General features: G+C 53.0%; 1 protein-coding gene across 4 annotated transcripts in view; it reads left to right on the forward strand.

Annotated features, from left to right (window-relative positions):
* Nucleotides 1-16,529, forward strand: part of LOC141174032 (3-galactosyl-N-acetylglucosaminide 4-alpha-L-fucosyltransferase FUT3-like) — a 73,970-nt gene that overhangs the window by 27,019 nt on the left and 30,422 nt on the right. The gene's annotated exons all lie outside the window — the stretch shown is intronic.

Consider the following 16,529-nt stretch of genomic DNA (forward strand, 5'->3'; position numbering starts at 1 on the left):
ACTGTCCCGTCAGAAGTCCCAACAGGAGGCCATCCTGGGTCATCTGCGGAATGTTAATACTCGCCTGAACACCCTGTCTGATCCACCAACAACCTCCGCCAGTGCCATATCTTGCAATCCGGCAGCTCCGCTGCCCACTAATACTATGGTATCCTACCCCGGCTTTCTGCACCTCCTCGCTTCGGAGGCGACCCCGTCCAGGCTCGGGGCTTCATAAATCAGTGCACCCTGCACTTTGAACTTTTGTCCCATCAGTTTAATTCCGACCGGGCCAAAATTGCCTTTATCATGTCCCATCTCACCGGGGAGGCCCTGGCCTGGCTAAATCCTCTATGGGAGAGAGGAGACCCCCTGGTGTCCAACTTGCCTGCTTTTCTCTCGGCTTTCCGGAAAGTCTTCGACGAACCCGGACGGAAGACCTCATCCGCATCCTCTCTGCTACGCCTCCGTCAGGAGGGTCTCACCGTGGGCCAATATGCCATACGGTTCCGCACCCTTGCCTCGGAGCTGGCCTGGGATAACGACGCTCTGGTATCCGTCTTCTGGGAGGGTCTGTCCGGTCGTATTAAAGATGAACTTGCTGGTCGGGACATTCCTATCTCTCTCGATGATCTAATAACCCTTGCCACCCGGATTGACCTACGGTTCCAGGAGCGTGCCAAAGAGGTCACCCGTGAGAGAAGGATTCCACGTTTAGCTCCTACTTCCCAGAGACCCGTCATTCCCTCCATCTCTCCCCAGGTACACTCTCCTGAGCCTATGCAGGTCGACCAGACCAAGATGGTCAAAACCCGTCAGGACTCACGCCGTGCCGAGGGGAGCTGCTTCTACTGTGGCAGTAAGGAGCACCGGATCCGTGCCTGCCCGGAGAGGTCGGGAAACGCCTGTGTCTAGGTTCGCTCAGAGAGGTCCACCTAGACAAGAATAAATCCTCTCCATCCCTGCTGTTGTCAGTTTCGATCATCTACGGGGAGAACCGTTATTTCGAACTAGCCCAACTTGACTCTGGAGCAGCCGGGAACTTTATTTCACAGTCCCTGGTTGAGAAATACCGCATCCCTACCAAACCTCTGGCTGTACCCTTGTCTGTCGCTGCCGTGGATGGGGGCCTCTTACCTCGCCCCATTCAACTCATCACCGAATCCATTACCCTGCAGGTGGGAATGCTGCATTCTGAAAGTATCTCCTTTCATGTTCTGCCTGGACTCTCTCACGCCCTCTTGCTAGGTCTGCCCTGGCTCCAGAGACATGCACCCGTGCTAGACTGGCAAACCGGAGAGGTCCTTCGCTGGGGACAAGACTGTCATAAAACCTGCCTGGTTCCCGTCCATCCCGTCCGTCCCTCTCCTACCCCAGCTAATCTACCTGGACTTCCGATTCCTTATTGGTCTTATGCAGATGTCTTTAATAAAAAGGAGGCAGAGACATTACCACCACATAGACCATACGACTGTCCCATCGATCTGCTACCCGGTACTACTCCTCCCCGTGGGCGTATCTATCCTTTATCCGCTGCTGAGACCCGGTCAATGTCCGAATATATTGAGGAGAATCTGGCCAGAGGATTCATCCGGAAATCTACCTCCCCGGCGGGAGCAGGCTTCTTTTTCGTCAAAAAGAAGGACGGCTCTCTCCGTCCCTGTATAGACTATAGAGGCCTAAACCTGATCACGGTGAAGAATAAGTACCCCCTTCCGCTCATTCCAGAATTATTTGATCGCCTGAGGGGGGCTAGGATCTTCACCAAACTGGACCTTCGTGGGGCGTACAACCTGGTTCGTATTCGTCAGGGGGATGAATGGAAGACGGCATTCAACACCCGGGACGGCCACTATGAATACCTGGTAATGCCCTTTGGTCTCTGTAACGCTCCTGCCGTCTTTCAAGAGTTGGTCAATGACATCTTCCGGGACCTTCTCTACTCCTGCGTAGTGGTGTACCTGGACGACATCTTGGTCTTCTCTCCGGATCTCCAGACTCACCGGAGGGACGTTCGTCAGGTCCTGCTCAGGCTAAGGCAGAACCATCTCTACGCTAAATTTGAGAAGTGCCTCTTTGAGCAGACCTCGCTTCCGTTTCTGGGCTACATTATCTCTCAGACCGGCCTACAAATGGATCCTGAGAAACTGTCTGCCATCGAGAAATGGCCCCGACCGGAGGGGTTGAAGGCCATTCAGCGATTCCTGGGCTTCGCCAACTACTACCGCCTCTTCATACCACACTTCTCTTCCCGGACGGCCCCAATTTCTGCGCTCACCCGTAAAGGTACTAATCCCAAAGAGTGGCCACCCGAAGCAGAGGAGGCCTTTCTTTCCCTTAAACAGGCCTTCTCTTCCGCCCCGGTGCTGCATCGCCCAGATGGCAACAAACAGTTCTTCCTGGAAGTTGACGCCTCCTCCTCTGGAGCCGGAGCGGTACTTACTCAAAAATCATCTTCCGGGAGGATGGTAACTTGTGGCTTCTTCTCTAAACTCTTCTCCTCCTCTGAGCGCAACTATTCCATAGGAGACCGAGAGTTATTGGCCATCAAACTGGCATTGGAGGAGTGGCGTTACCTGCTCGAGGGGGGCTCTTCACCCGGTAATAATTTACACTGACCACAAGAACTTGGCTTACCTCCAGCATGCCCAGAGACTTAACCCGCGCCAAGCCCGGTGGTCCTTGTTTTTTGCTCGTTTTGATTTTGTCCTTCATTTTCGCCCGGCTGACAAAAACGTCAAGGCGGACGCCTTGTCTCGGTCCTTTCTGGTGTCTGATCTCGAGGAGGATCCGAAACATATCATCGATCCCGCCAGAGTAATGCAGGTGGCTCCCGTGAGTCTAAATCGTCTTCCTCCTGGTAAGACGTTCGTACCAGTACCTGATCGGGAGAAGATCCTACACTGGGGTCATTCGTCTAAACTAGCTGGCCACGCCGGTCAGAAAAAGACCCTCCAGCTTATTACCCGGCACTACTGGTGGCCTAACCTGCACAAGGATGTAATAGACTTTGTTTCTGCCTGTGTGTCCTGCGCCCGCAACAAAGTTCCGAGACACCTGCCGGCCGGCCGCCTCCTACCTCTGCCAGTACCTGCTGCCCCCTGGCAGCATATAGCGATGGACTTCATTACTGATCTACCCGTCTCTGCCGGTTGTACGGTCATTTGGGTGGTCGCTGACCGCTTCTCCAAGATGGCTCACTTCATTCCACTGCCAGGTCTTCCGTCTGCACCCGAGCTGGCTAAAGACTTTATCCGCCACATCTTCCGTCTTCATGGCCTGCCCCTCCACATCGTGTCGGATCGTGGGGTACAGTTCACTTCCCGTTTCTGGAGAGCCACTTGTAAATTGCTGGACGTCACCCTGGACTTCTCCTCCGCTTACCACCCACAGTCTAATGGTCAAGTGGAGCGGATCAATCAGAACCTGACCAGTTACCTTCGGCACTTCGTTAATGCCCACCATTCTGACTGGGTGGATCTCCTGCCATGGGCCGAATTCTCGTACAACAATCACGAGAGCGAGTCTTCCTCCAAATCCCCGTTTTTTGTAGTCTACGGTCAGCATCCTCGGATCCCGTTTCCCGTCTCCACCTCGGCGGACAATCCGGCTGCGGAATCTCTTGTTAACAAATTTTCCTCCATATGGGAGAGTACCCGGTCCGCACTCCTTCTGTCATCCGAGCGTATGAAAAGACACGCTGACAAAAAACGTCTGGACCCTCCTCAATTCCGCCCTGGGGATAAAGTCTGGCTCTCGTCCAAATATGTCCGGCTCAAGATCCCTTCCTATAAGTTAGGGCCTCGGTTCATCGGCCCACTGGAGGTCATCAGTCAGATCAACCCGGTGGCCTATAAATTGAAACTCCCGGCCAACTTACGGATCCCTAACTCCTTCCATGTGTCTCTCCTCAAACCTGTAGTGCTTAACTCTTTTTCCAAGTCTACAGGTACGCCTCCTGCTCCGGTTTCTGCTGAGGACGAGTTTGAGGTAGAGAACATTCTTGCCACCAAAAGGGTAAGAGGAAAGACCTTTTTTCTGGTAGATTGGAAGGGGTTTGGTCCTGAGGAGAGAACGTGGGAGTCCCGGGAGAACATCCATGCCCCTCTCATCCTAGCTAAATTTCTGTCTGGCCTAAAAAAGGGGGGGCCTAAAGGGGGGGGTACTGTAGCGCTGGCGTCCCTGCCCTCTGCTAGGCAGGGACGCTGCTCCCCTCACCGCTCTGCTCCGTGCCCGGCGTCCTCTTCCCGCTCTGCTGTCAGCGCGCGCTCCTTCCCGGCGTCCTCCTCCCGCTCTGCTCTCAGCGCGCGCTCCTTCCCGGCCCCTGTGCTTAGGGCGCGCGCGTGCGCGCGCTCCCCTCCTCTTAAAGGGACCGCGCGCGCCGTCCTAAGGAGTCCCCGGCCAATGGCCGGAGGACTTCATCATATATAAGGCACCTCCTCCAAAATGGAGGTGTCCGAGCAATGTTGTTTGCACCTGTGTCTCACCTGTGCTTCAGCCCTCAGGTCCCGTTGCCAGTTACCTGCCAGTTTCCTGCCAGTTTCCTGCTAGTTACCTGCCTGATTCCTGCCTGAATACTTGTTACCTGTCTGCTAGTCTGAGGTCCGACGGTCTGCCTTACTACTCCTGTCAGTCTGTCTAAAGGACCAGCCTGCCCGCTCACCTGGGAGCGCATATCAGCTACCTGCCTGCTTGCCTGAGGTCCGACGGTCTGCCTTACTACTCCGGTCAGTCTGTCTATGGACCAGCTTGCCCGCTCACCTGGGAGCGCTTCTCCGTTATCTGCCTGCTTGCCAGCCCGGAGGCTCCGTTGTCACGTGCTGTGACCACCAGCTATCTCAGAGACTCTTGCCCGCTCACCTGGGAGCGCATCTCCGTTACCTGCCTACTTGCCAGCCCGGAGGTCCCGCCGTCACGTGCCGTGACCACCTGCTATTCCAGAGACTCTCGCTTGCTCACCTGGGAGCACACATCTACCATCTGCCTGCTAGCCTACCCGGAGGCTCTGCCATCACAGGTCGTACCTACCCGTTACCCAGAGACTGCCCTGATCACTTGCCGTAACTCCCTGTCCGTTCACCCAGAGACTGCCACCCGCTCCCTTACAAGGGCCGCCCCCTTGTATAATAGCTCAGAGGTTCCGCCTCCCGGACCCGTTACAGAGAGAGACTTCCCTGTGTGCTGTTCTTGGTACTCCACCTGTTTCGTCTGTTGCTGAGGATGGCTGGATAGGAGGTAGCATCCTAGCTACCCAGATGAGACCAGTTTTTCCAGTGGACAGTGGAAGTGATCTCCTTGAAGTAAAGGATTGGCTCTCGAATTCCCTGTGGAACATTCTGGCAGGCCTGAAGAAGAGGGGGCGTAAGGGGGGGGGTACTGTAACATACCTGGCGGCGTCCTTGCATAGTGGTCCATCTCCCACTGTGCAAGAGCGCGCACTTGATCTCCAGTCCAGGGTGTCTCTCTGGCTTCCCTCCATGCTGTCTGTTTGCTTCTGTGTCTGCTGCTTAAGGGCGGCGCCCGATCACTTCCTGCTTTTTGTACCTGCTGCAGGCACACCCCTTGTGCGTCCTCAGCCTATTGCTGTCTGTCACCTGGTATTTAAACCAGCTGCCCAAATTAACCCATGCCTGAGCATCTTGCTCTGTCAGTTGGCTTTTGTCTCTGACATGCCAGGTCCTGTCTATGTTACCTGTCTTGCAGTATCTGTTCCCATGTCTGTACTGTGTCCTATCTGTGTACCTTAACCTGCAGTCTGTACTCGTTCCTTGCCTGTTCGTTCCGCCTTCCTGGAGGCTGTATTTCCAGGCCAGTCTGAACACGCTCCTTGCCTGTTCGTCCTGCCTCTCTGGGGGCCGTATTCCCAGACCCGCTCCTGTATCCCACTGCAGTGTCGGTCTCCTCCGTACACTCAGTTCCAGTCTGAACTCTCTCCTATCTTTTACCTGTTTTTTCTCTATGTCCGTTCCATTCCTTTTTCTGCAGAGTCTGAACTCGTACCTAACTCCTGCTCGTTGTCACTGTACTTCCGTTTGTGAGTTTGTGGTCCACTCGCTACTTCTCTGCAAGTACCCTGTGGGTATCTGGTTCTGCCTTTCCCTTCTAGTCTGTTCCGTGTGAACAGAGCCCTGTTCCCACCGCGTCTGCTTTTTTCGCTTTGCTCAGCTCTGTCCACCGCGTCTGCGGTTTTCGCTTTGCTCTGCTCTGTCCGCCGCGTCTGCGGTTTTCGCTTTGCTCAGCTCTGTCCGCCGCGTCTGCGGTTTTCGCTTTGCTCAGCTCTGTCCGCCGCGTCTGCAGTTTTCGCTTTGCTCAGCTCTGTCCGCCGCGTCTGCGGTTTTCGCTTTGCTCAGCTCTGTCCGCCGCGTCTGCGGTTTTCGCTTTGCTCAGCTCTGTCCGCCGCATCTGCGGTTCTCGCTTTGCTCAGCTCTGTCCGCCGTGTCTGCGGTTTTCGCTTTGCTCAGCTCTGTCCGCCGCGTCTGCGGTTTTCGCTTTGCTCAGCTCTGTCCGCCGCGTCTGCGGTTTTCGCTTTGCTCAGCTCTGTCCGCCGCGTCTGCGGTTTTCGCTTTGCTCAGCTCTGTCCGCCGCGTCTGCGGTTTTCGCTTTGCTCAGCTCTGTCCGCCGCGTCTGCGGTTTTCGCTTTGCTCAGCTCTGTCCGCCGCGTCTGCGGTTTTCGCTTTGCTCAGCTCTGTCCGCCGCGTCTGTGGTTTTCGCTTTGCTCAGCTCTGTCCGCTGCGTCTGCGGTTTTCGCTTTGCTCAGCTCTGTCCGCCGCGTCTGCGGTTTTTGCTTTGCTCAGCTCTGTCCGCCGCGTCTGCGGTTTTCGCTTTGCTCAGCTCTGTTCGCCGCGTCTGCGGTTTTCGCTTTGCTCAGCTCTGTCCGCCGCGTCTGCGGTTTTCGCTTTGCTCAGCTCTGTCCGCCGCGTCTGCGGTTTTCGCTTTACTCAGCTCTGTCTGCCGCGTCTGCGGTTTTCGCTTTGCTCAGCTCTGTCCGCCGCGTCTGCGGTTTCGAATTTGTCTCCCAGTCTGTACTGGACCCTACCCAGCCTGCGCTCTAGTCTGCCTGTTCCAATATTCCCCGGTGTGGGTCAACAGCCGTATCCGGAGTCTGACCTGGAGTAGACCCTGGTTCCTCTGCTCGGTTCCTCCCTGGTGCACTGGCGTCGTATGCCGTCGTGCGACCTTGGTCGGATCGGGCAGATACTTAGTTACGCCCCTCCAGGCACTCTCTGGTTCATGGCACAGTGGAATCACTACATAAACACGCACACGCCAGTCAGTCCGGGCGTGTGCATTACACAGGTGCTCCGTCACTAGGATGTATAAGAGAGGGGACAGAGGACATCCCTGCCTTGTCCCATTGGTGATTGTGAAAGGTGATGAAAATGTTCTGATGCACCCCCTGGGCCTTGGGACACCCGGAGCCGGACCCTTTTTGGTGGATGCTGGTTGTTGTAGTCTCCATGGTGGCGACCCGGTTCCGTGGCTCAGGGCGGTCAAACCAGTGGCGGAACTATTTATGTGGTTTTGATGTTTAAATGTCCGACTACGCCACCCGTGGATTGCGGTCAGAGTGAACTGCCGCTTCAGGGCAGACCGCTGAGGCTGGTGTTGTGGGTGCAGCAGAGCGTAGCATAACTCCCCACGGGAGGAGTATAGCCTCAGGGCAGTGTATGCGGAGGATGGGGGTGATGGTGCAGGGCAGCAGCAGTAATGACACGGAGTCAGTGATGCAGTTCAGGGCCTTTACTCACAGTTCTTATTATCCAGACCACGTCTGCAGGTAACGGCTGCCCACGTCGTACTGTGCTCACCAGGTGAGGGGCTCAGACAACTCCCAGATAACTTTGGAGCGCTTCACAGAACCCCCTTTGTGTGTCCTTTGTCTTGCCTTTCTTACCAACCCTTCTGTCCGACTGCCTCGGGCCTCCTCTTGGTAAACTTGGCGCCAGTTTCCCTGACCCTATGTGGTGCCTTCCTAGCGGGTGTAGCGAGGGGCTGCGCCACATAAAATGTCACAGCCTCCGGTTTCTAGCTGAGGGTCGTTTCCTGCCTCCACTAGTTTCGGGGACCGGTCTCCCCCTTTGGCCTGACCCCTCCACGCAGGTGGATTCGGGCGTGCGATGGCGACTCGCCCGTCCGCACCCCTGGGATCCCTTCGTTCCTCGTTCCTGGAGCCTTCTCCGCTCCTCTTCCTTCCTTCTCCCTCTTCCAGGCCTGGGCCTCTGTTACTAGGCCCGCCTCCGGAGCAGAGCTCATGCAGAGCTCCTGCTCCCTGCCACTTCTGCTCAGACTTCTCTGCACTGAACTAAGATGGTGCCCACCTTTTATACTCCCTTCTCAATGCACCCAGGAACTGCTTCCTCCCTGCTCCTGCACTACAGGGTTCCCTTTCCTCAGTGTTCCCTCCCCCCACTCCAGCCAGAGACAGGGACTGTCGTGCCCATCTCAGGGGCATATTGGTCGCCCTGCCCCACGGCAATGTGGTGTAATGCATGCAGGTGTCGGGTCCTGATCCACACTCCATCCTTACCTGAGAGTGAGATATCACACCTCTGGGTGAGGTGCAATACCTCTGTAGCAACCGAGCCCTCAGGGTGCTACAGTTCCATTTATTTTCAGCCTAGGTGACGTATTGTGATACAGGGCCGTGATTTTGGCTATAAAAGGGACCCCTAGACCCCTACCCCAAGCTTTTTAAGAGAATAATATATGGCGTGCCAGGAGACTCTATGGAATGCTTTCTCAGCATCCAACGAGAGTATCTAATTACAAATTTTTAACTGCATCTAGCCCAGGAAATACTTTGTGCCTAGTAGCAGTGTCTGCTAGTCAGCGGATTATCCCGGCTGTTAAGCAAGCTACACCACCTGTAGTTTGGACACTTAATTTTTTCAAAGGAAATGCTTCGGGACCACGGGATACTCAGTGAAGAGCATCAGGAGGCACCCCAAGGCATAGGGGCTGGGACTGGCAGTAGGATGCCTTGCGGTGGACAGCCGAGCTCGATCCTTATAAAAGCTTTTTAACTGCAGCAGCTTTAGTGGACGCTACTGGAGCTGGAATTACGCGGCTGCTGGCATGAGACTTGCCCTCCAATAGATCCTTGTAAATGGATTTAAAGTGTATTCATTCAAATTAGAGAGACAATTTAAATTAAAAAGCTTAGAGCTGCCTCCACCACAGGGGGGCTCGCTCGACCCACCAGCGGACAGGCACCAGTATTGGGAGAGGGGGGCTGGCCGTCAGGGTTCACCGCGGCTCTGGCACAAACCCGGCGACACGGAGGTGGCACGGGCAGGAGCGGACTGAACGTGTCGGCTTCTCACTTTTTGGATTTTAGAAGGGAATGACATGCCTATATCTGTGTCTCCCCCTCCTTTTACTCCTCCACCTCTTTTCTTTTCGCATGACTATATGTACTTGTCACTTTTCCATGTGTTAGTTGTGTCTTCTGAGCAGTTTGTCAGCTTTTGGACACCTTTGAAAGTGTTTTCTATGTGTTTCTATGTGTTTTTGTTTGCCTGCCATTGGTTTTAACGGTGTTCGAAGGTGTTCGACGAACAGTTCGACGAACAGTTCGGCGAACACACGGGTGTTCGACGAACCGAACCGAACTCGAACACTACGGGGGTGGCTCAACACTACTTATTTTATATGAAAGGGGCAATTTCCTGTGTGAGACATGTAGAACAAGAGAGCAGACTGTCAGTAAAAAAACAGTGATTTTAAGATATATAAAAAGAGAGATAAAATCCAGTGATACCAATGTATTATTACTAGTGAAGACTTGAGCGAACGTGCTCGCCACTGATCGGTACTCGCCCGAGCATCTCACTGCTCGAGATACTCGGCGAGTATTTTCAGGATGCTCGGGCGGCAGCTCGAGTCACCTCTCCGCATGTTTGGCGCTCTTTAGACAGCCAATTAACATGCAGGGATTGCCTGCCACCCACTGTAATGCCGTAGCCATGTTGGTTGTGGCATTACAGTGATTGGCTGACCGCATAGCGGCATCAGGTCTATATGAGACCAGTTGGATCTATGCTAATCACAGTGTAACCCGGAAACAGGCAGAGTAGGGAGAGCTGCGGCTAAGTGAGGGACAGAATTGTTGCTTGTTTTAGTCAGGTATTCCACAGCAATATATACATCTAAACTAATAGTCCTTCTGAGGACTAATCCAGCTGCATATATTACTGGTGAGGGTGATAGCAGGAGTTAGGCAGGCAGGGTTTGTGGACACTGTATACAGCACAATAGGGTCCATTGCACATTCTGTCTGCTTCTGCTGTTACAGATATCAATAGCCCTACATATCAGGGCTATTTTTTTTGCTCTTAATCCTTATTATTTGCTTAAAAAGCAATACAGTACTCAACTTTTCTGCTCCATTTGCTTGTTAGCAGATTATGGCAGTTTTTTTTTAATTTTATTCACATCGCTGTATTGTGGAAGCAGAGAAACTTTTCCATCATCACATATGATCCCATATTACTGCAGTAATAATCGTGACTTATTTTGGAGCGTGCCAAATATTTCACTCCATTTAAAGTCAGCCAGCTGTGTTTTGTGGAACCTATTCACACTTGGTCGCTGACTAATGCCATATCTATAAGGCCACTTCCTAAAACCGTGGTCATCAGATGTGATCCCATATTACTGTGGTAATAATACAGACATTTTGTGGAGCATGCCAAATATTCCACTCCATTTAAAGTCAGCCATTTGTGTTTTGTTGCACCTATTCACACTTGGTAGCTGACCAATAACATATCTATAAGGTCACTTCCTAAATCCGTGGTCATCACACGTGAGCCCATATTACTGTGGTAATAATACAGATGACGCGCCCCCTGGGGCCGTGGGTACTCGGTAGCCGGGCCGGTCGGTGCAGGGGATGTCACAGTGGCAGTGACCCGTTCCGTGGCCCCGGGCGGTCAAATTAAAGGGAAAAGTAAAAGGGGAATAAAGTTTTTAGAGATTATGTTTGTGACACCACCTGTGGTATGCGGCTATATGGGGCCACCGCTGTGGTGCAGATACTCTGGAGCTGATGGTGATGCAGCAGAGTTGGTTCAGCTCTCCACAGGCAGAGCTTAGCTCCAGGGCAGTAGATGGTGATTTTATGAGGTAGATGTTGTTGGTGAGGTGTAATGCAGGTGTTCGCGCAGCAATTATTCACGGACACAGTGGGGTGCAGTCTTCAGGTTTTACTCACAGTTGTTAAGTTCCTCAGATTACAGTCACCGGTGTGCAACTGCCCACGTCATCCTGTGTCCTCCGGGGTAGTGATCCAGCAAACTCTCAGGTATTTCAGGAGCACTTGGACAGGTTCTATGTACCTTTCCTGGTCGTCTCACTGCGCTGGCTCTTGCCCTTCTGCCCTGCGCCTCACAATCAGTGTCCCAAGCCAGTGGCCTCTGGCCTTATCGGGCGACGTGCAGTCCCCTGAACCCTATGTGGCCACCTTTTCAGTGATGTAATTGTAGATTTTGGTTGCAACACCCTGAAAATGCTGCAGCCTCCGGTTGGCTAGCTGAGCCTCGTTCTCCACTAGTTTTCGGGCCGGTCCCCTTCTGCGGCCTGATCCCTCCACGTATGCGTGAATTTGGGCGCACGGGTGGCCTCTGCACTCGCCGTGCCCCTGGGATCCCCTCTGTCTTCCTCTGGAGCCCTCCTCACTGCTCCTCTCTCCTCCTGGGCCTCTCTCACTAGGCCCGACTCTTCTCTCTACTCCGTGGGAGCAGAGCTCCTCCTGAGCTCCTGCTCCCAACTTGAGTCTGAACTCTGAACACTTTCAGAACCTTCCACCCTCTCTTTTATACTCCTACCCTCTGTACTCCACTGATCTTCTTCCTCCACCCACCTCCTCTACCTAGTTCCACCCTCCAGCTAGAGACCAGGGACTGTGCTCTCCCTTAGGAGCAATCTCGCCCTTCCCTACTGAAGTGGAGTGTATTGGATGTGGGTGTGTGGGTCCCGGGTTGTACTCCCTCCTTACCTGAGAGTGGGGTACCACACCTCTGAGTGAGATGCAGTACCTCTGTGGCAACAGGACCCGCAGGGGCACCACACAGACATTTTGTGGAGTGGGCCAAATATTACACTTCAATTAAAATGGTAAAGGCGTGTGGCAAGTGGACGTGATGGTGCTGGTGCACGCAGAGGCAGAGGTCGTGGGCAAGATGAAACAAACACCCATATCATGTCGAACTACCTTCCTGTACCAATTACTAGGGGGTTGTGGAACACCACTCTTGAAGCCAGAGCAGTGTGAAAAGGTTTTTAGTTAGATAGCAGTAATGCTTCCAGTCAGTTTGCCACCACCACCACCATGTCTTCCACATGGTCAAGTCTCAGTAGCCATGAGACTGGAACACATATTCCTCACCCTGATCCTCCTTCCTCCCACCATGCCGAGTGCCAAGAGACAACTGATCCCACACTTGGACACTCCGAAGAGCTGTTCACTTTTCAATTTATAGATTCGGGCCTCTCGCCCGGCCAGCTTCAAGCGGGGCAAGAGGAGATCGCATGTAGCGATGCCCAAATATTTGAACAGCTACGGTCACACCAAGGAGATGGTGGGAAAGTGAAATTACTGTCCCAAGAGGTGGATGATGGTGAGACACAATTGACAAAAAGTCAGGAGGAGGATCAGGATGCGAAAGTGGAAGACGAGGTGGTGGACGATGTAGTCACTGACTCAACCTGGCAAGGTGACATGCATAGCGAGGACAGCAGCACACAGGTGGAGGGAGGCGTAGCACCACAACATGTATCAACAAGCAGTGGGGTCACAAACACAAGGCAGTTGCCAGTCCAACTGTTACGTCTTCCCGAGTCTGGCTCTTTTTTAAAGACTGTCAAGATAACCCCAAAAAGGCCATTTGTGCCATCTGCCAGGCCAGCATCAGCAGCGGCAGCAAAACTACCAGCCTGACAACCACCAGCATGCTCAGGCACATGACAGCAAACTACCCGACTAGGTGGGCCGAATGCCAGAGTCCAGAAACAGTGTCTGTGGGTGACACCACTGCCTGTTCTGCTGTTGTGCGTGCCCCCCAATCCCTTGTCCATGGCACAGGTGAAGATGCCTCCCACCCTGCACCTGTCGTTGCACACTTGCAACTATCACCGTCACCGTCCACGTCCTTGTCCCAGGACAGCATTCAGTTGTCCCTACCCCAGTTCTTTGAATGCAAGCGCAAATACGCAGCCAACACCCCACAGACCACACTACTAAACTAACACATTTCTTGAGTGCTTGCACTTGAAATGTTGCCTTTTAGTATCATGGAGATGGAATCTTTCCGCAACCTCATGGCGGTGGCCGACCCTTGGTACTCGGTCCCCAGCTGCCACTATTTCTCCCGGTGTTCCATCCCCACATTACACAAGCACGTGTCCCACAACATTAGCCGTGCCCTCAACAACACAATTACTGGGAAGGTCCACCTTACCACGGACACGTGGACAAGTGCTTGTGGGCAGGGATGGTACATCTCGCTGACGGAACACTGGATTAATATAGTGGAAATATGACACAGCAGAGGCAGGGGGACACTGTCAAAGGTGTGGGACAGTTTTCTCAGACCCTCCCAGCGCCCAGGCCCTGATGTGTGGGGTACTCTGATAAGGAGGGAAAAGTTTTGGAAGATGCTGAAGGAGTACCTTGCCGACAGAACCAACGTCCCACGTGATTCCTCTGTGCCTTATAATTATTGGGTATACAAGCAGGACACGTGGCAAGAACTGTCTCTCTACGCCTTGGAGGTCCTGCCCTGCCCTGCCTCTAGCGTTTTGTCAGAGAGGTTTTTTAGTGTGGCCGGGGGCATTATAACTGATAAGCGCATCCACCTGTCAACTGAAAATGCTGACAGGCTGACTCTTATTAAAATGAACAAGGGCTGGAGTGGGCCAGACTGCTCTACACCACCGGATGATAACAGCGGAACATAAAGTCAAATCCAGTGGCTTTTTTTGGGGGGTCTATTCGCATGCACCTCTTCATAACCAGACATGGGTATACGCTTCCTGATTTTTTCTATTTTCTGTTGTCCTCTTCCTTCTCCTTCTCCTCATCCTCCACCACCGGAGCCTGAGGTGGGCGGGTCGAGGGCCCACCGGAGGATCCTCCAGTTATTCAGTGGCCCAGTCCGACCCTGGTTATACGGTATGTTCATGCATACCCCCCAGGGTTAAATGTTTTTTAGCCCTTAGTGCATGGGCATTACCAGTATAGGAGACCCACTCCTTAACAATGGTAGCATTTATTTTACTGAGGCCCTCCTCTATGTCTCCTCAAAGGTGTATTGGAGTGCATCCTAATTTTTGGCAGCACTTGCAGTCACTGCATGGGCATTACCACTATAGGAGACCCACTCCTTAATAATGGGAATTTTTTTTTAATCAGGCCCTCTATGTGTCTTCAAAGGGGTATTGGTTTTTTTTTCAAAATTTTGGGCAGGTCTTGAAGCCACTGCATACGCTATAACAGTATAAGAGACCCACTCCTTAATTATGGTAATTTTTTTTTAAATCAGGCCCTCTATACTTCTTCAATGGTGCATTGGGTTTTTACCAAATTTTGGGCAGGCCTTACAGTTACTGCATACGCTATAACAATATAGGAGACCCGTGTTACGCTCACGCCTGGACTGACTGGCGTGAGCGTGGATAGTGGTCCCACTGGGCCACCAAGCGAGGAGTGCCTGGAGGGGCGTGACTAAGGGCCTCGCCAGATCCGACCACTACCACACGGCGGCTTAATCGACTCCGTGGTCCGAGGAGGGATGTGGGAGGTGGCCCAGGTGCTACTCCAGGTCAGACCTCGGTCACAGCTGTTGACCCACACCGGGGAATGCAGGAACAGGCAGGTTAGGCTGGTATGCAGACACATGAGTACTGGCAGGCACGGCTGGTATGCAGACAGGTGGGTACTGGCAGGTACGGCAGGTATGCAGACAGGCGGGTACTGACAGGCACGGCAGGTATGCAGACAGGCCGATACTGGCAGGTAGGAAAGCAGGCTGGATAGGGACCAGTACAGACTAGGATACGGGAACAGAGTCGCAGGTGCGGTGGACAAGCAGAGCAGAACAGAGCCGCAGGCATGGAGGACAAGCAGAGCGGATCGGCAGGCGCGGAGGACAAGCGGAGCAGAGCGGAACCACAGGTGCGGAGGTCAAGCGGAGCAGAGCAGGGCGGAACTGCAAGCACGGAGGACAAGCGGAGCAGAGCAGAGCGGAACCGCAGGTGCAGGCAGACAGGACAGGGCTCTGTTCACATGGAACAGACTGGGAAACACAAGAAGATAGGTAGAACACAGGAGGTAGATACGGAGGCAGGGAAGCGGGACAAGCAGAACCAGATACACACAAGGTACTTGCAATGAAGTAGCGAGTGGACACAAAACTCACAAACAAAAGTACAGAGACAACGAGTTGGAGTTAGGTGCAGGTTCAGGCACTGCAGGAAAAGGGAAGAATAGGACATAGAGACAAACAGGTAATGGGTAAGGGCACAGTTCAGACAGGAACTGAACCTGGAACAAGATACAGGAACGAGCCTGGGTACTCAGCCCCCAGGGTGGCGGAAACAGACTAGAAGTCACAGATACAGGTAACGGGCCTGGGTACTCAGCCCCCAGGGTGGTGGAAACAGCCAAGATACAGGACAGGACCTGGCAACTCAGTTGCACAGAACACACTGAAAGAAAGCATTGCTAAGGCACCTCCCACTGGGTGGGGGAGGTTCAAGTATCCAGTGACTCACAGCAATAGGCTGGGGATGCATTAGGACTGCGCACACTATAGCTTTAAGAATCAGGAAGCAACAGCACCACCGCCCTAAGCCAGCAGACAAGAGACACGCACACAGCAAGCAGAGGAGTACAGTGCACAGCCTGGACTGATAGGTAAGTTGGCGGTCTAGCATGGTGGGAGATGGTAAGCCATGCCAGCACGCCGCCAGGGTTGTTACCACCCGCTCCTTAATAATTGGAATTTTTTTTTTAAATCAGGCCCTCTATGTGTCTTCAAAGGTGTATTTGGGTTTTTCCAAATTTTGGCCAGGCCTTACAATTACTGCATATGCTATAACAGTATAGGAGACCCGCTCCTTAATAATTGGAATTTTTTTTTAAATCAGCCCCTCTATGTCTCTTCAAAGGGGTATTGGGTTTTTTCCAAATTTTAGGCAGGCCTTGAAGTCACTGCATACGCTATAACAGTATAAGAGACCCACTCATTAATTATGGTAATTTTTTTTTTAAATCAGGCCCTCTATGTGTCTTCAAAGGTGTATTGGGGTTTTTCCAAATTTTGAGCAGGCCTTACAGTTACTGCATACGCTATAACAGTATAGGAGCCCCGCTCCTTAATAATTGGAATTTGTTTTTTTTAAATCAGGCCCTCTATGTCACTTCAAAGTGGTAGTGGGGGTTTTCCAAATTTTGGGCAGGCCTTGAAGCTACTGCATACGCAATAACAGTACATTGATTAGGCCAATTTTTAGTCCCCCTGCAGACCTGCGGTGGGTAAGGTGCGCGG

The sequence above is a fragment of the Phyllobates terribilis genome, unplaced genomic scaffold, assembly GCF_046119375.1.
Source record: "Phyllobates terribilis strain yellow unplaced genomic scaffold, ASM4611937v1 Scaffold_13__5_contigs__length_258822181, whole genome shotgun sequence".
Taxonomy (NCBI): Eukaryota; Metazoa; Chordata; class Amphibia; order Anura; family Dendrobatidae; genus Phyllobates; species Phyllobates terribilis.